General features: G+C 47.2%; 1 protein-coding gene across 1 annotated transcript in view; it reads left to right on the top strand.

The window, feature by feature from the left end:
- LOC109530784 (protocadherin-16-like) overlaps positions 1-19,466 on the top strand; it is an 87,078-nt gene that overhangs the window by 43,961 nt on the left and 23,651 nt on the right. The gene's annotated exons all lie outside the window — the stretch shown is intronic.

Below are 19,466 nucleotides of genomic sequence, written 5' to 3'. Positions count from 1 at the left end.
TTACAATCTGTTTTCTTTGTGCCATTTTTTTCTCCTGCAGCGTTATTAACACTACAAAACAGCCCTCGGGTTTCTTTAGCAAAAGCCACGGCTAATCTCTCATTAGCCCACATTTGCATTCTTTAGCGCAATGTTTGCTGGCTTTGTATGTGGTCTCGGCGGATTAGTGGAATCGGCAATTTCGACTCCAGCAATTTTTTTTTTTTTATTCCCCCCCTACCAATGCATACATCTTTACAAAAGCCTCCTTTGGTATTTCTTTCCCCGCTTTTTTGATGGAAGGTGCGAGTGTTTGACTTCTCGGTGGTGCTGATGTAATCTGTTGAAGGGAAGGAAAACATTGTGGACTGGTTGCTGAAGGAGCCGCTGGAAGTCTCGGGCCTCGTCAGAAGCTGGCTCAAACATTTCTCTTCATTTTTGTATTTATTTTATTTATGATTTTTTTTTGGTTGCAATTTTTGGCTCCACTTTGCCTTCCACTCTCTTCGGCAAATTCACTCATCGCCTTCGTTCGCAAGGCCTGCTTTTTTTTTTTTTTTTTAACATTTTTAGACAAGTCGTGAAATTCTTGTTTTTACAACGGGAGATCGCACCCTCTAAAATTAATACAAATGGCCGCGAGGGAAAGATTGAAGAGGTGACAGACGAATAGCGCCGTGCAATAATAAACGCGGCGGCGGCAGCGGCCGTATCGTAATCGCTTAGTAGCTGCGGTTGTTCTGGAGGATCCAGGAGAGACGGGACATCAGCACTTTTTCCACCGTGAAAAAAAGGGTCGGGGTGTTGCGTGAGTGTGAGTGAAATTATTTCGAGTGAGGTCTGCAGCTTGAACTGTAAAAAGCTGCTTTTTTTGTTTTTAAACTATATAATAAAACCCATTTGTAAAATAGTAACATAACAGTTGGAATCTCTTCTTTTGAGGAAAGTGCAACGTCAATATCCCGGAAAGGAGCGATGCTAACAACCGTAGCGGTAACAATAATACTATAACATCACGGCGTGAATGTTTTCTTTTTTTAGGAATGTGAAACGCAAGAGTTGGTCTTGTTTTTTAGGACGCAAAGGGCACATTTGCCTTGACGTCGCCAGAAGTCGAGCTGCTTTGTGGTTGTTGACGGAATCGACATGTGGCCTAGCTCATCAAGCGTCGAGTGATTACATTTAGCGGGTACGTTTTGCTTTTTCTTTGGCCTTTCTGATGCTTTAGTAGCCTCAGCGGCGGTTGAATGAATGTTCACAGTCAGCCACTGGATTCTTGTTCAATGTAGAGACCGCACTGTAAAAAACGCAACTTGTATTTTGTTTTTTTGTTCGAGTCGAGCTGCTTTGTGGTTGTTGACGGAATCGACACGTGGCCTAGTTCATCGAGCGTCGAGTGATTACATTTAGCGGCTACGTTTTGCTTTTTCTTTGGCCTTTCTGATGCTTTAGTAGCCTCAGCGGCGGTTGAATGAATGTTCACAGTCAGTCACTGGATTCTTGTTCAATGTAGAGACCGCATTGTAAAAAACGCAACTCGTATTTTGTTTTTTTGTTGTTTTTTTTTTTTTTTTTTTGGGAGGGGTGGCGTGTAAAAAAAGACATTTGAGTTGGAAGACCTTTAAAATATAAACTCTGGACATTTATGGCAACGATGTGAGAGAGCACAACAAAAGCAAGCGAGTTCATCCACTTTGTCCTTTGTTATAAAAGTTGAGGTCGCCTTTTTTAGTGGTTTCAAGTCGGTTACTTTTTTGGGGAGGATGGGAGGCGGGGTTTCACTCGTATAGCAAAAAATAAATAGAAAGTGACATCTGTGACCTGACCTCCAGTTCAACGTGTATGATGGTCAAGAATGAGGCTCAGAAATTCACCATCTTGTTTTTTTTTTTTTCTTTTTGACTGGCTGAAGAATTGAATCCACTCTGGTGCGTCTTCATTTCCCCAAAACTCAGTGAGCGCATTTTCTCGTGTTGTGGTCCAACAGAATTCAACAACCCACCCCATACCCCCCCCCCCCCTCCCTCGGAAAACAAACCTGCTTTTTTAAGCCAAGCAAAAGGGTTAATGACCCTCATCTCGCCACGTCCATCCTGGAAAAACATCACTTCCATCTTCTTTGTGTCCCGGGCACCATCTCCCGCCGCTGTTTATTGCCACTGCTTTGTTTATTTAGTCCCTCTTTCACCACCTTCTCCCCTGGCTTAGCCCTTGCTCCCCCCGCAAACCGGTGACCCCTCCCCACCCTCCCGGGGGGACTGCGAGGTGGACTCCGTGTCTTGGCTCTCCTCCCAGAAGTGACGCAAACAACGCTAACAAACCCAACAAAAAGCCAAGCGCCGTGCGTGCGTCTTTGGGGGCGACTTATCCTCTCCTCGAATCCCTCAGTGACCGCCGTCATCAAACAAGCCAGAACCCTCTTTGGCGGGGGTCAAGGTCTGCAGATCTCCATCTGCTCGGCGCAGCGCACCGGCGACCTCGCTCGTAGGCTGCGAATGAAGCGGCGCGGAGCGTGACGTCCACCGACTGCTTTCTATCAGGATCCGAGTACAAAGCAGCTTCTGAAAGGCCCGGGCCTCATTTTTCACCAAACAGGTGCCCGGGAGAGCGTTCAGCCGCCGGAATAAAGTCCATATGAGGTTTAAAATGCAGTCGGCGTAGAAAGTGAGAAAACATGACTGAGACCGCGAGGTGGAACACACTTGATTATGGTCGGAATGTTTTCAAGCTGTCCAAACACGCAACTTATCAAAGAGGCCGAGAGCGAAACGATCGCCGCTCGGCGCTCGCAAAGACAAGTCGGACGAAACGGAAGCCGGGATGGTTTAAGGGAAAATGGTTTGGCATCCACGCTTCCCGTTGGGGCTCATTTGGCACATTTCCCCTCGTCGGAGTCGGAGCGCTGGAATTCGTACAGAATGTTGAAACCCAAAATGGTCTTTAAAAACAAAATGAAGCTCAAACGTGCCTGCGCAAGAGCAAACAAAGCTTTCCAATCTGTTGCCCGCTTCCCATTGTGGCTCATTTGAAAGCCGTCCCTGGTACAAGCCTGGCAATGCGCCCCCAAAATGTCTGCCTCCTCAAACCAAAACGAGCACCTTCCTGTTCACTTTCATGCATCCAGTTAATGACGGACATGCCCCCCCCCTCCCCCCTCCACAATTTTGTGTCAAGTGATGAGGCCGGTGTTGGGAGTGGATTTTTTTTCTTTGGGGGTGGGGGGGGGGGCATTGAGTTTTGGGCCCTTGTGTTGCAGAACCCTCCAATACATCAATTTTCATCAGGATACGCACATCTGCAAAAATTCAGGCCTGTCGAGGCCCCCCCACACTGAACAACCGATTGAACCGCCCTCCCTGAGACTTAAAGAAGAGCAACGGTGCCCTTTGACTCTTTGAACGACCGGACCCTTTTATAATAGCCTGCGTCACGGTCCGCCCCTGCAGATAAATCTGTCCTCAGGAGCCCAACTTGGATTTATTTCTGACCACCGCAATAACGGGACCGTTTGTTTGGGTGTCATGTCCTTGTTTCAAAGACTGAAGCTTTTCTGTCGCAGAGGACAATCAGACTTACCATTCACAGAAGCGTGTATTTGCTTTGGGCAAACTAAAGAAAGGGGGCGGTTCGTTCAACCTATTCGCTCAACGAAATATATCCTGCAAATATGCTGCCAAACGCAAGCTCTCCCAATCAATACTTGAAACGGATCCGCGCTACGTAAGGGGAAAGAAATGCCTTTGCGTGCTCCTTGAGATGAACTCGCATCTTTACATCAGCAGACAGCCATCTTGGATTCCAGCTGAAGGTGCAGCTTTTTTGCGATGACGAAGGGGGATTCTCTCCGGAGAGGAGAGGGAACGCGCTCGCTCCAAGTAGCAAGCGCTTTTTGAAAAAACGCCGAAGATGAAACACAACACCGTGACACGGCGTTTGCTTTGAACAAAAGTAATGCTTCACTCCTGGCTTAGCTCGACGGCGCCTGAAGTGGAAAATAAAAGGAGGGAAATCAAACGGGAGGGATTCGGCTCTGCACGATGAAGCCTATAAATGGAAGTGGACGCGGATTAAGTGCGGTGTGACTGGAAACAAAAAAAAAAAAAAGAAGACTTGACAATCTTCTTCTTGTTTGATGTCCACCTTTGACAAGTGGCTTCCTACTTCTCTTTGTGGCTTATTTGAAGATCATTTCCTGCCGTGAGATGTCCCGTAACGCAATCCTGCAAAACCTGCGAGCGGCTGTCGATCGCAAAGCCAAAACGGCACCGAGGATTTCGCTGGCTAAGGAGTTCGTGCCAGTTTACGTGTGATTTCCATCTTCCGCACTGTTAACAAAGACTGGACGGGGGCTGGGCCGAAGGTCTTGGGGTAGGGCGCGGGGGGGAGTGGGGGTAGGCGGCAACTGGTGGTTTGGCAGGCCTTTGACCCGGGACCTCACATGTTAGGTAGGTGGTACTTTCTGGCCGGTTAGAGCCGATTAGGGACGGGCTTTGCTTGCAAATCTCATAAAAATATGCCTGAGACTTTGCGATATGATCAATAGAGGTATTGTGCTTTGGGGACACGAAGCATGGATGGGTGGGATGGATGGTTCCAGGAAGATAAAATCTGATATTGTCTTACACTTGGCGGCACGGTGACCGACTGGTTAGTGCGTCGGCCTCACGGCGCAGCGGTGCAGGGTTCGATTCCGGCTCCGGCCTTCCTGTGTAAAGTGTGCTTGTTCTCCCTGTGCCTGCGTGGGTTTTCTGCGGGTACTCCGCTTTCTTCCTACATTCCCAAAACATGCGTGGCAAGTTCATGGGACATTCAAAATTGTCCCTAAGTGTGACTGTGAGCGCGAATGGTTGTTTGTGTGCCCTGCCACTGGCTGGCAACCAGTTCAGGGTGTCCCCCCCCTCCCCCGCCCCCTGCTGCCCGAACGCTCTGGCACGCCCGCGACCTTCGTGAGATTTAAGCGGATTAGAAACTGGATGGATGGTGTCACAATTGGGATAAAGTCCATGCAAAAAAAACCCCAAAAAATCAGGAATATCTTCAGATGGGAATTGATTGTAGAAAGTACCTCTGCCAACGTGACTGCAGTGGAAAGGCGTGGATCCATGTCAGCCGAGGTCAATGCCAGCCAGGTTGATGTCATCTAAAGCGCCACATTGACCCAAACATCTGAGATAAACTTCTTCCCAAAACACCTGCCGTAAATCTAAACAACAGCAAATGTTTGGGCGATTAAATATGGTGCGAATGTGCGACATGAGGAGTGCACGTTTCATTAAAAAAGGCCATCAGCCAGTGGGGTGATGTTGACGTGACCTTGGCTGATATCAATGCCCAGGGCCAACTAAACAGGATGGAAATTCAAATATTTGCATCGCTTGTATGTTATTGTTTGCCTCCATCGTGTTGTTGTGTTTGGGGAAATGACGTGTTGCAAGTTTTGCATTCAAGTGCAAAAGCGCCAACGTGCCTTGCGTCGCAGTCCGTTTACAAACTGGTGACGCGTTTCTTCGTGTTCGTCCTTATCAGGGCTGCGGGGAACTCGAGCCGATCCTTGACACCTGTAGACAATTTTGAGTCTTTCTTGAACTCCACGCAGGAGAGTGACAACAAAAATGTGACACCGCATTCCTTGAAATTTTGTGCCGTGGAAGAAGGCATCCACCCACTCATTTCTGAACGGTTTCTCCTGTGCAGCATGACGAGGGTACCGCAGCCTATTGCTCATGTTGCCGTGTACACCCTGAACACATTTCCATGTGCCCGTCTTGCTTTTTGCTCAAAGCGTTTGCCGCGCAGCAGACGACTGACCTTCACGCGGCCAGCGTGGGATCGATTCAACTCCCCGAGCCTCCGAACAGGATCATCAAAGGCAGCGGATGTGTCTTTAGGTCGAGGCTATGACGTGTCCTGCTCAAAATTCCAAAAGCAAGTTCTTCAACTGGCGGGAATTAAGCGTAACTTCGCAGGACGGAATTATCTCAAAGGTCAAATTTGGGGAGAGGCGGTGAAAAAGCAGGTTGCGTGCAACTGCGCCACTCGGTGATGAACCACGATTGGAATAATATTTACTGCCGTCGATGGGCCAAGAACAACCGCGGATCACAGGCGAACCTGACAACCAACATGAACTCCGGAGCCCCCCCTGCCCCCCTCTTGTTTGCCCTTCGGTTCCCCCCCGAGGTCATTCTCTTCTTCGTCCCGGCCCACTCCTGGGTCCAATTTGCCCCGGGAGACTCTTCCAAGGAGTTAATAAAACAAGCGCTGATAAGGCCACGATTGTTGAAGTGTGCTGCTGTAGCGCGAGGCCCTCTTGTAGTTACCTACGCTCAAATAAGAAAGGAATGCATTATCTAATGACGTCTCCGGGGTTTTTGGACGATCGGGTTCCAGTTTAATGAAAAACAGCCATCTTTTCAAGTTGACAAATCGAAGACCGAAAGGATGTTGCAGGATGTGGGAAAACATCGCGCCAACAGCGACAGTCCAACCTCGTTTCAACGTACCCCGTTGACCTTTTCACCCCTAAAACATTCCTGATTTCACGTCAGTCATTTCCATTTGCCAATTTTGCTGACAACGAATACCTTTATAATGTAAACGTCATGATAACGAACATTTTTTGCCCACAAAATAGTGAAACGGCTTTCGCTACAACGAACCGCGAGAAGCTAGCTACGGCAAGCTAGCTGCCGACGCGTCCTTGCTTATGAACAAAATGAACGGCGCGGGATCCGCCTCTGTTGCTGAGCAACGCTAGTGGTGGACTCGTACATCGTGGTACTTTCGGAGGTCCTGGGCACTTGATCCAAAAAAAACGCGTGGTAAACGTTAGCAAATCTTGCTGTCTGCGAATAGCTAAAATTGTCTGTCACTTTTGACGACACTCCGCCGAGTTGGCAAAGTCGACGATTTCGACAATGATCCGTAATGGCAACAAAATCACGGCAGAGTTCGAGGCCAACAGATTGAAAGACGACCGGAAGCGGCTTGGAGCCGCTGCACATTCTGAACTGTCGACGACACTTTTCATTGGCTGACTGAATGTTTTCAGAGATTTAGTAGGAACGCAACAGTTGTTGGTTTCATGTCTTATCAAATCATTTTGTCTTCATATACACGTATTTCTAAATGACATGCTTCCACTGTATTACACGTTCATGTTTTTACATCTCTAAATGTTCATACTGTATTATCCATCGTAGCTGGTGGCCATTTTCTTCGAAACGGTGACGACGGCCGGCCGTTATAATGCACAGATTCGTTTTGTCCCTCGTGGTACCTTGTACCTGGGCTCGACTGTTTCATCGGAATCAAACAACGAAATTTGAAAATCTCAATTTATCAGACTGCTCTAAGGAAGTGGAAAATGAACGTTATCATTGAACATCATGTTGCACTCGGAAGGAGCTCTGTTGCCCAGCTGCGCAACGCGTTGTGGTCCAGACACATGCCGACAACATCCCACGCAAGCCTCATTTAGCGCAATCACCCTCAAGATAAGTGGCCTCATTTGTTGTGGCGTGGGGATTGACTATGAGGTGTGCCAGGATCTACGATCGGGTGGGCGGGGGGATTATCAACTTTGGTCCCGCCATCTTTTTCCATCTCTTGGCCGACGCGATGTTTACGGCCGGGCGTCTGAGAAACAAGCCGACTACCTTATGTATACGCAGAGACGAGATTGTTTAAAATGAATCATACCGAGTTGGAGCAAAACTCGACATGTATACAAGATAAAATATAATTAGCCTATCACTTAAATATTTGGCCTCAAGCTAAATAAATATGCCGTCAAGGAAGTACAACCAGTTTTTGGGAAGCTTTTAAGGGTTCAGAAGAAGATCATCTGATGAATCGCAGTGAGGATGCCGAACACGCCGATCGTGCATTTCGTAGCTTTTCAAAGAACAGGAAGTGGCTGAGTTATAGCTAGTTCGCTCTATGATTCTCTGTAATTCCTGTAAAAGACTCTGTTACCGTGCAAGTTTTCATGAAGATGCTTTTGTTTGTTCAGCGGAATGATTACTTAAGCAACTTGTGGAAGGATGGGTCAAGATCTGGATAAAGGGACATTTTTTTTTCCCGTCATTCTCAGGACTGGATGAATCTGATCGCCATTTTACTTCCATTTATTTTTCAACGATACTTTTAAAAATGAGTCTTGATTCCTGTGGTCATTCTCTTCCAGAATAAAAATTTGAAGAATGTAAAAATTTGTCATGTCCTGTGTCTTCACAGGAAGACCGTCGTCCTCTTAGCATTTGGGCCCAGCGTTTGGAGACTTGTTTTCAAATGTTTGCACTTTCAGGCTCCAAAACACTCCTGTCATGTCAACACACGGCCCGAAACGACACCCTGTCCGTCCGTCCCTTTTCAGTTGAAAATGTCGCGTAAACTGCCCCGTGGCCTACAGTTAAACAGACGCTTGCAGGAAGGAAGAACCTGCCAGTATCATCCTTGAGCGGTCTTCATTTATTTGCCAGTGTTTACGAGTCAGTGACAGGCTCTGTTTATGTGCGCGCTTCCGGTAGGATCGAGTGACCCCGATGCCCGCACTTTAGCCCACCTCCTGTTGCACTCCCTCGCCTCGTTTCCCCACAGACGGACTAGCTCGCTAATGCTAAAGGTTAATCCGTGGTGGGTGGACTTTTTGCAATGCAAGGGATGAAGATTATGAAAAAAGTCAAACCTGAAGTGGTCTTCCCATTGCGCGGGGTCATTCATCAGAATTCTTGGGCGCTGCGCCGTCAGCGCTTGGATTTTCTCCAAGTTACATCATCGCAGCAGCAGCGTCTGTCAAGCCCATCGCTAAATGGAGCAGCTGTAGCCGCCAGTGGTGAGCCTTGAGCGGCCATCTGAGGAAAAAAAACAAACAAACTCATGCAAGGTTGAGGATGTACAAAAGCTGCGCATGGATAGGATGATAAAGGACATCGTCGAAAATTTGAATATGTAAGTCGCACCTGAGTACAAGTGGTACCTCTACTTACAAACGTCTCTTCATATGAAATTTTCAAGTTACAAAACGGCTCAATAGGAAAATATTGCCTCTTGTTACGAAATAAATTTCAAGATACGAAAGGTAAAAATGCATGCTATCGCTCACGATGCTGATGTTTGCCTTGGACATTTCCAAAGGATTGTTAAAAGCCGACAAAAGCAAACGTCCTTGGATCAGTTCTTGACAAAACGCCAGGCCAAAACCACTTCTGAGAGAGAACATGAACTAAAAAGGGCAAAAAAACGATGAGAATGCATTTACAATTTAAATGAGCATCATTTTTATTCTTTACTCGATTATTTATTTTTTACATTTTGCACAAACTCTCATTTATTGTGCAATAATCTAATTGTAACATGTGTTTGTTACATATTTTGATGCATGGGCGGGGGGATATGGGGGGTGCTTGGAACGGATTAGGACATTTACATGGAAAACGCGCCTCTACTTAGAGCATTTTCTAGTTTGGAAATTTCTTCCAGAACCAATTCATTTTGTAAGTAGAGGCACCACTGTATAAGAAACAGGATTATGGGGAAAAAAAAAGTGTGACTTATAGTCGTAAAATACGCCACTCGGAGAAACCCCTTTCAATCATAGTGAGAAGACGCAAACTCCACGCAGGAAAGAAAGCCCGGAGCTTCGAACGCAGACTCTCTTGACTGTGAGGCAGGCACACTCCCCGCTATAATACCACACTGCCGTTTTTTTTCCCCCCCAGATTTTGTTGCTTGCGCTTCAGTCGTCTTTAGCAGTTCCGCAGGCTCTGATGTGTTTTTTCTTATTTTTTTTCTCGATGATGTAATTTCATGCGTAATTTATAGCCGTTTGTTTGATTGTAAAACATTCTCATGCTTCGCTTGCTACAAATATAGAACATCTTCTCGTTTGGAGTTTATTTGCGGGGAAACGTCTTATGAGACGGGCAAAGTTTAGTCTCCAGTTATTCATAATGCAATACTCTTCTTCTGCTTCCCAGGCTGTCTATTTTGATTTTTTGTGTGTGTGTGTGTGTGTGTGTGTGTGTGTGTGTGTTCCAGCATTGGAGAATGAAACGGCAATTTCAGCGTAGCAATAAACATCAAAATCCATCAGACTCCTCGACATGCTGTGTAAATCTCTTCTCAATTGCTGCTGTCAGAGAAGTGAAGTTTTGAGCGATGAAGTCTTACCGTTTCATTAGGGCCAGACTGTCACTGTAAATTAAGCGTTGAGGAGCTTCAGAGCACTCGTGCTCTTGCCACGCCGCACATTTGGCACCGTCAAAGTTGACCAAAAGCATCGCTTTCTCGCGCTGACCTCAAGTTTTGCAACAAAAGCCCGTGTGGCCCCGATGTGTTGCGTACTGTAGCTGGCGAGTGACTCTGCAGAATTCTTTCACGGATGCTGACTTGGGGTGGGAAGATCTGCTTTGCGATAAGTGTACCCCCCACGGAGATCCGAGGACCTGCTCGCCGTGACGAATGATCTTCGTCCACCTCATCAAACATGCGCTTGGATCTTTGGGAACTGGGATGTTAAGGGGTCCTGCAACCGCATCCGTGCTGTGTTCGTGCATGCCATGCTGAGTGGGCAAATATGGAAGCAACACCCCCCAGCAAACTCTGGAGGAAGCTGAGCCGAGACCACATCAATGCCGCAGCATGCTGGGAAGGGTTCATATTGGGTCTCCCCCCCTGCTTCCCACCTAGCGAGATCCTTAGCCTGCCTCAGCCCACTTTGAGAGGGGAAAAGGAAGACTTTCCGACACTTAATTAGGCAGCGAAATTAGAACCACGAGGCACAACACAGTCAATTATAAAGTAAAACCGTTCATGTACATATAAGAGGACTGCACTAGGAACCGTCCTTCCATCAATTTTCTAATGTGTTTAGAACTCACAGTCTCACCTCGGGTCAATTTCCCATTCCATTAACTTGCCATACATGTTTTGGGAATGTGGGAGGAAACCGAAGTACCCGGAGAAAAGCCACGCAGGCATGAGGAGGAACATGCAAACGCCACACGGGTAGGCCGGAGCCGGAATCGAACCACGCACCTCTGCACTGCGAGGCGGACATGCTAACCGCTGCCACCTGCACTCGGAACCATTCCAGAATCTACACAGATCGTCAGTTCGTCACGACGTTTTCCGTCGGTATTTCAGGCCAAGTCCTTCCCTCGTTGGCGACAGCCAATCAGCGTCAAAAACATACTTTGCTGAAACAAAGGAGTCTTTGGTTCGTGGTTAGGGTTGGGTTAAGGTCAGGACTTTTGGTTCAGACTAAGGTTAAGGTTCGGGGTTCACGTTATGGAAGGGTTAGCGTTAGTTTTAGGGCTGCGGTTGGATTACGATTCGGGGTTAGGCGAGAGGGTTCCAGGTCCAAGATCACTCATGTCATATGTAGCTTAGGAATGTCAACTTCACGGACGCATGGCAAATGGTCCTTGTTTTCAGTCCTGACCGAATAGCTGAAAAGTCGAGCCTGGACTTTTGTTGCTCTTCAACCGGCATCGAAATCTCCGAACGACACGTTGTGGGCTTCAGTTGAAAGGCCCGTGTGCATTCAGTGCAGGCGTGTGACCTCTGGCCACTTGATGTCCCGCAACAACGTGCTCGCCCAAAATGATGTTTTTTTTTTTTTCGCATTGCTTGCAATGTGTCCCCAGAAACGAAAGCCATTTGTTTTTTCGATTGACAACGGTAGCCACTGGACATGCGTGATTGAAGTCCAACTGCTCCGAGCGACTTTGTTGTTTTAAATACTCATTACGATTCAAAATGAATCGTTTCATCCAAATCATTTGAACAGGCAATTTTCTTTCTTTGTTTTCTTTTCATTGGCCCCAGCGGCAATCAGCAGGCATAAGAAAATAACCGCAGGTTGGCGTCTCCTGTTTGACCCGTAGAAAATAAACAGGCAAACGTGTCGGGCAGGAGCCTCTTTGCCGCTTTACGGCGAGCCGCGCTGCGTCCTTCCAGGTGGCCGATGGGTTAATAGGCCTCGCAAATATGACGGCGCACCCGGTGGGGCTTTAGCCTTGTTTACTTTTCGACCAAGTGTAAAGCTTCTTCGGAATTGTCCGTCGGAATGAGTCTCGTTTGAGGCGTCTGTTTTCACAGCGACTCCCAAAGCTTCCTTTCGAAATGAGAAGCTAACATCGCAATATTTTAAGCTTGTATTGACTCAGATTATCCGTTGGAGTCGCAAATAAAGGCCGGAGGATCGGAAACACGTCAACATTTCTTGGTAGTATACGCAGAATATCGCCCTGGAATGACTTTGTCATCACTATCGGAACATTGTTAGGCTTGATTAGCCTGTACAGATAATTTGAACGGCGAAATATCATATGACATGCCCGAGCAGTCTCGGATCGTAGTTTCCCTGCCCATCCTTTGCCGTTTTTTTTTTTTTTTTGGAATTGCACAACATCTCTCTCTCCTTTCGGTCTTTTTCTGAAACCCTACTCGCCTTAAACGGTTTGATGCCTAATCCCTTCCAGATGGAAGGGCGGGATGAAAGACAGACACTCCAGTTTGACCAGAAAGTCTCATAAATGTTTAAGAAAATACTGGCCATCTTACCTCCCGCAAAATTTGTCAAAAACTAAACACTAAATTCAAAGAATTATTCGGCACCCCCGAATTCCCGTGAAGGTATCTCGTTGTACTCCGACAACTCAACAGTACGAATGTATGCCACAGAAAGAGACGATGACGTCACGCCTGAGATTCATCTGGCCAGATTTCCCCGTGAAGAAGTTGAACGTCAAAGACCTCCACTGTGTTGTTATTTCCCAAACATTGTTCTTGACATTTCTCGTCAACAGTCACGTATTGATGCCTCTGCCAGCTTGACAAACTGTTACTCGGTTGGGGTTCGATCTGGATAAGTCATCGTCGGAAAGAGGGCCTCACGTTTATCTTCGCTAACATGAGCGATTATTGACGCTCTAGCGGTAACGTTTTCCAAAGAGGGACCACTTAACCAATAAAACAAATGCGGGCCACTTCCGCTCCAACAAAAATAATAGGCCTGCGCACTACTCCAACATGTGATGGTGAACCATGGGAACTCGCACTTGTTCCGAGGGCCGACCCTTTTGCAAATGGAGTGAAAATTTCATTGAAAATAGTGGAACGGGAGTCCATAAAACTTCAACCACCCTGTTGCTCGTGGAACACATTTTTTGATGACCTCGAGAACACACTGAGACAAACGCTGCTCGAGTTGAATGCTTGGATTAATCCTATTGGCCCTTGTTTTGGGGAAGAAAAAAAACCTGCAGTCGGGTCAAAATTCTGTGATTTTATTTAATTTATTTTTATTTATTTCTTTTTTTTTGGTCGAGACGATTCCACGCAAGATTTTGCAGGCTGATCGGAATTTCTTGAAAACGGCGCAATTTTCTGTCTAAATGCTGAAATCGAAGTTACCTGCGAAAACGTTCATCCGCGCAAGGACATCTCAACTAAACCTACGTTATCTGTTTCCATCTCAAACTTTGTGTTCCCGAAGCCTCTCGAGCAAAGTGTACGTTTTCTAACACCGTCCAACCTCGTCGCAACGTACCTCGAGGGGCAGAGCGAATCTGTACGTTGTAGCGGTAGCTCGTTGTAACCATTTCCAATCAAATGGTTGCCAACTACGACGTAAAATACAGTATGAACATTTATCGGCGTAAAAACACAATTTTAAACTACTGATTGTACCCCAGATTGAAATTGCAACCGATTTGGTTCAGATACGTAAAAACAAGTACTTGGTCTGTAAGTTGCTAGCGCTAGCGCCATCCACTTGCTGACCGTTGTAGTGTTTTGAAATGGTTTTTGCAAGCCTGAGTGAACGTTTTGACAGCGGAGGTCATACTTCTAAAACACAGAGATGCAACATGCGCCTCTTTGCTAGGTCCGATCCTTCTCAGGTCAACGTAGCCTAAGTCCATCAATAAACAAACCCGCGCCAACTCTGTTCCATGACACTCACGCTGCAGATGAAACGTGGAAGCTAATGTTAGCAACGTACCTCGAGGGGCAGAGCGAATCTGTACGTTGTAGCGGTAGCTCGTTGTAACCATTTCCAATCAAATGGTTGCCAACTACGACGTAAAATACAGTATAAACATTTATCGGCGTAAAAACACAATTTTAAACTACTGATTGTACCCCAGATTGAAATTGCAACCGATTTGGTTCAGATACGTAAAAACAAGTACTTGGTCTGTAAGTTGCTAGCGCTAGCGCCATCCCCCTGCTTACCGTTGTAGTGTTTTGAAAATGTTTTTTGCTAGCCTGAGTTAACGTTTTGACAGCGGAGGTCATACATCTAAAACACAGAGATGCAACATGCGCCTCTTTGCTAGGTCCTATCCTTCTCAGGTCAACGTAGCCTAAGTCCATCAATAAACAAACCCGCGCCAACTCTGTTCCATGACACTCACGCTGCAGATGAAACGTGGAAGCTAATGTTAGACTTAGAAACCAGAGCCCAGTCGTCTCCCCGCGTCGGGATCTTTCTTTTAACGCTCGAAGAAGGAAGCCAAGCTCCAAACGGGGAGGCCTTTGGCCTACCGACCAACTGCCGCCCAATAGATTTAGAGTCCAAGTCTTGTTTTGTTGACCACATGTGCAACCGACGGCCCCGTTCGGGATGTTTGGAACGTACTCTGGATGAGATGATTTGGCAAGCGTCGCAGGACCGTAAATTTGCGAGGAGATTTGATGAAAATTGGTAGCGACCTTGACGTTTTTATGCCACTTCTCAGCGGCGCCGCCCTCGGTCGCGCAGTCGTAGTTTAATGGCCATCTGGACAAAGCCTGCGCTCCACAAATCTGGAGTTAATTGTTCCACTCATGTCATGCAAGGACGTCGAAGACGAGCGGGGGATTCAGACACGGACTGTTTTTGTTCTGTAATTATCAAGAGTGTAAATAAGCGTGACTTTCTCCGGCGTCTGCGTAATGTTACCGAAAGCGTGGACAAAAGAAGCGATGCAAATGGAAAAAAATTGGGAGATGATGTCAAACCGTTCACTCCAAGGGTTCAAAGGCGCCTTCCTTTCAGTTCGGATTCTTTTGTGACCCACACGCTAAAGACTCGGGCCAAACCTTCCATTGCGCCTCGTGGGCGCTGCTTTTTTGTTGGTTTTTTTTTTTTTTTTTCTCTCTTTTCTTTGGGTCCGAGCGTTCATCCAAGCACTTTGGTCGGGACCAGCAAAACCATAAAAAAAAAAGAGTTCCAGTATGAGCCCCTTTGGTCATGTTATTTGCTACGGTTATTAACAATTCCCAGATGAAAGCTAATAGACTGAAAGCTGTTCCATGATAGCATGTCTCAAGAATCCACTTTTTGTTTTTTTTCCCCTCACGGTAGGGATATGTATACTTCAAAGACTATAAAACGTTCAAATCGTGTGTTTTATTTTTATCCTCTTTGCCGCTGGCCACCTCTGGACTTTTTGTCTTTCCAAATATGAGAGGAACTGGCCCTTGCGGTGGCTTCTTGACGGTCAGTCCTCTGAACCGTCATCAAATGTGGATGCCCGGCCCAAAATTGCAGTCCTTCAGAGACAACCACGGGCCGTTCGACCGAAAATTCCCTTCATCTGCATCAACATTTGAAAGTGTTTTAACTGGTTCTCTCTTTTGCAAAAAAAAAAAGCTTTGAACACACTTCGAAGCAGAACTGCAGTCAGCGTTGGTTCAAATAGTGTCGATTGTTGAGGCGTGGTGCTGGACGCGATGTCCGAGCTGCTTCAGCGTTTTTGTATGCCCAGCAAGAGGTTTTTGTCCTTCTTTGCTCAGAAGTGATGCCCGGACATCATCCGCCGCAGCGGCGGCAACCACGGCGGGCTTTGCACCAGCTGTGCCAATCCCAAAGCTTTTTTTCTGGCCGCATTCCCGCAGCCCGCCCACTGGACACATTTCTTTGCAGCCCGCACTTCCCGCTTTACCTTTACTGGCTTTTTAACGATCAGCATGTTCGCCACCTGCAATTGTTCGCGTAGGAGTTAGTTCAGTCGAGGCTCGGCCGGCCTTTCAATCTGTCACGGGAATGATATTTGATGATGACGACTTGGGGTTTTGACCACTGGTGGTGATTCAGCATGCGGCCTAACCTTGCGTGTAAAATCTCCAAACCGGCTGGCGTTCATGGCGGCCAAGCGCTGTGCCTTGAGCCACCATTTGGCGCGATCTGGATCAGCTCAAAATATCGGATGTATTATACGATTCTTTTGAAAAGGTCGCAGTTAAACCGACGGCCTGGTTAGCGTTCGTGTTGGACTCAGGTCAGCCGATGTGAACCAGACAGCTCCCATAAAAACAGGAAGAGCGTTTATAAAATTTTCGTCCACGGAGGCAGCACTTCATGACCCCATCCTTGTCACGTAGCTTACAGTATGCATCGCCAAAGTCATTTTTTTTGCATCCACATATATGGTTATTGATTTAAGGACCCTTCCGCAGTTATGCCTGTTCAGATTTAAACCACATTCGAGCTTTGCGGCCAAGCACTGCCGCGTTCAGGTAGCCAAGCGAGATAAAAGCAAAGCGTCATAAATTTCAAACTCAAGCGATTTCGAGACGGGGTATTTTTGGATCGGCTCTCGGTCCTCATCTGTGCAAAGTTGAGCCGTGACCGCGCAGAAGATTGACTTTATTGCACATTTGAGTTTGCTGTCCATCTTTTGCACGACGCTGATGAGCCATGACATCGTCTCCCCGATGTTTGCAGGTTTTCGCACTTTGATTGCGTGTTGAAGGTGCACCGAAGGGACACTTTGCATTCGGAAGGTGATTGATGCGTGCGATAATTTCCCGGCGGGCAAACATTTACATCTGCGCTCCATCGTTCTGCGGCCTATTTAGATTGGCAGGCAGCGGCGCGCTCCCGATCGGCCGGGCCTTCACGGTGGAGCGACGCGAGACGGATTTGTTTGACCGGGCCGCCGGTGAATCGTGGGGAACGTGATTAAAAAACCGCCTTTCCGCCAGCTCTCACTTTGTTGGCTTTCACGGGCTTCGGTCCTCCGCTGCTCATTTTCTCGGGGTAGTCATTTTCATAGCGTAGCTCGGTGAGAGGAACAGTAGCCTGGGAAAACAAGGCCAAAGTGACCTACGTACGTTTGCATTGTCCTCAAGGACTTGACAAAAGCCTGGGTGCTCCATCACACGCTCAAGTGCAAATCCAATCGAATGCGATCCAGGAGCCCCATCAAATATTCTGCTGCTGCCAAGATAATAACGCTCCCTTTCGGTCGGACGGGTATAAGACGAGGATTATTTGAGGTAGCATATTGGGGAAGTTCAGGGAGACATGATCCATCCATTCATTGCCTGAAGCGCTCACCTCATCCTCACGAGAGTTGCAGGCGGGCCGGAGGCTATCCGGCCGTCTTCGGGCCGTAGGCGGGGCACACCTTCAACTGGTTGTAATCCGATCGCAGGGAGAGATTAAACAGATGCATTTTTTCTTTCCTCACAGTCTATAACAGCTCTCAAGAGTCTTGAAAAATAAAAAAATAAAAAAGCGATTCTTCAAAAATCGAAATAAGGATAATCTCTAAAGAGTAGACTTGTAGCGGTCTGGTTGAAATCCCCGTAAGTGGGTGCTCAAAATGCAAAAGGCAAGAAAATCCTTTGACTTTTGAGAACAATGATGCTAATCATGACGTCGCTCGGCCTGACGTTCTCTCCGACCGCAAAGCAAGGTCGGCCAAATGGGCCAGGAGCGTTTTTGGTTTTTTTCTCACAGCGTCAGGCTCCCCGATCAATTTCAGCACACGAAAGATAAATATACACGCGAGGCGTGCGAATCTGCTTCTCTTTAGCGAACCGTCAGACGGTCTCCTGGAATCTGATGGGAGAGAACCGCAGTGTGGCCCACTTATCGTTGGATTCTCCAGCTTGTTTTACCGAAGGGGCTCGAGGAGCGAACGGCGCCCGATAAGACGGCTTCCAATCGCGCCTCGCTCACCGACGCCGAGTGCGGTGAGAAAACCTCGAGCTGCCGCTGATCCAACATCGCTCCCCAATCTTTTGGAACTTTTCATCCAATCCAAATAACGGCTTGTGTAATGCCTCTCTACCTTGAAGTGGAAACAGTTTCATAGGATTGAGGGGAAATCGGCCCCCTAAAGCCAACATGAACAAGTCATGAGGAGTGTACGGAGGGATTTTTTTTCCCCCTTTCCTTTGGTAATTTCCGCCAACTTTATTGACTGCTTCCTTTAGTTTTTAACACCTTTATGTGCCCACTAACTATGTAGGACATCCTTGTGAAACAAAACACCCCAAATGAATAACCGAACTGGGACTGTTTTTTAGTATCGGTTCCTTTAATTGTCACACAAGTTGACCGCCGCTTACAAAACACAATAAATTGCGTACTCAGCCATAGCTTTGAAAATACCGGACACTAATGCTTGGAAAGTGAGCCACTTCACAGAACGACAAAGCGCAGCTCACTTGCTCACACGCAGTCTACATTCTTTTGTTATTATTCGTGTCGCTACAGCCGTACTGCACAGAGACATTTGGGTAGTAGCGGTATATATATATCTTTTTTTGTGGGCTCCACATTAACTCATGTGCTTTGCTGATCAGAGTCAACTCTCCACTTTAACCTGATCACAGACGGACTGCTGAAAGTTGACTCTCGGCTTCCACTTCTGGTGTTTCACACATCCACGTTTCATGTTAGCTTTGCGGTTCGCATGCCTTCTTTGTCTTCTCCTGTTATCGCTTCTTATCTTACCTTTGTTACGTAAATACTCCTCATCCTCCTTTTGTCATAACGAGACTTGGAGCGTTTGAAGTGTAGCTTTTTCGGTGCTCAGGAGGCGTGGATAGTGATTTAGAGGAGCCGCTCTGGGCAGTGTTTAGCCGTGCTAGCTAGCCAGCCGCAGCTAGAAGCTGGTGACCCCGATAGTTTCATGACTCGAGGCTTCCACTTCTGGTCTTTCGATTTTCTCCGTTGAATGTTAGCTTAGCGGTTTACATACCTTTGTTGGATTTGGCGCTCTGGGCAGTGTTTAGCCGTGCTAGCTAGCCAGCCGCAGGTAGAAGCTGGTGCCCCCAATAGTTTCCGAGTAGCCGTTAAGTTTACTCTAGGCTTCCACTTCTGGTCTTTCGATTTTCTACGTTGAATGTTAGCTTAGCGGTTTGCATACCTTTGTTGGATTTGCCGCGCCCCGAAGCCGTTTCCGATCATATTTCGTAAATCTGTTGGCCTCAAAACTCGGCCATGATTTTGTTGCCATCGCAGACGTTCGCAGACAGCGAGATTTGCTTCCGTTTACCAGACGTGTCTTCAGACCGTGTGCTCAGGACCGCGCCGTGCCTTCGGAAGTAGACCCGCATACGAGTCGATCAATAGCGATGCTAAGCCACAGAGGGAAATCCCGCGCCTTACATTTTGTTCCGAAGCAAGGTCGCGCCGGCGGTTAGCTTGCCACGGTAACGAAGGCCTTTCACTATTTTGTGGGAAAAATCTGGTCGTC

Source organism: Hippocampus comes, unplaced genomic scaffold (genome assembly GCF_001891065.2).
Source record: "Hippocampus comes isolate QL1 unplaced genomic scaffold, H_comes_QL1_v1.1 scaffold89, whole genome shotgun sequence".
NCBI classification, from domain to species: domain Eukaryota; kingdom Metazoa; phylum Chordata; class Actinopteri; order Syngnathiformes; family Syngnathidae; genus Hippocampus; species Hippocampus comes.
The sequence above is the reverse complement of the archived record's forward strand: the minus strand, read 5'-3'. Positions and strand labels throughout refer to the sequence as shown.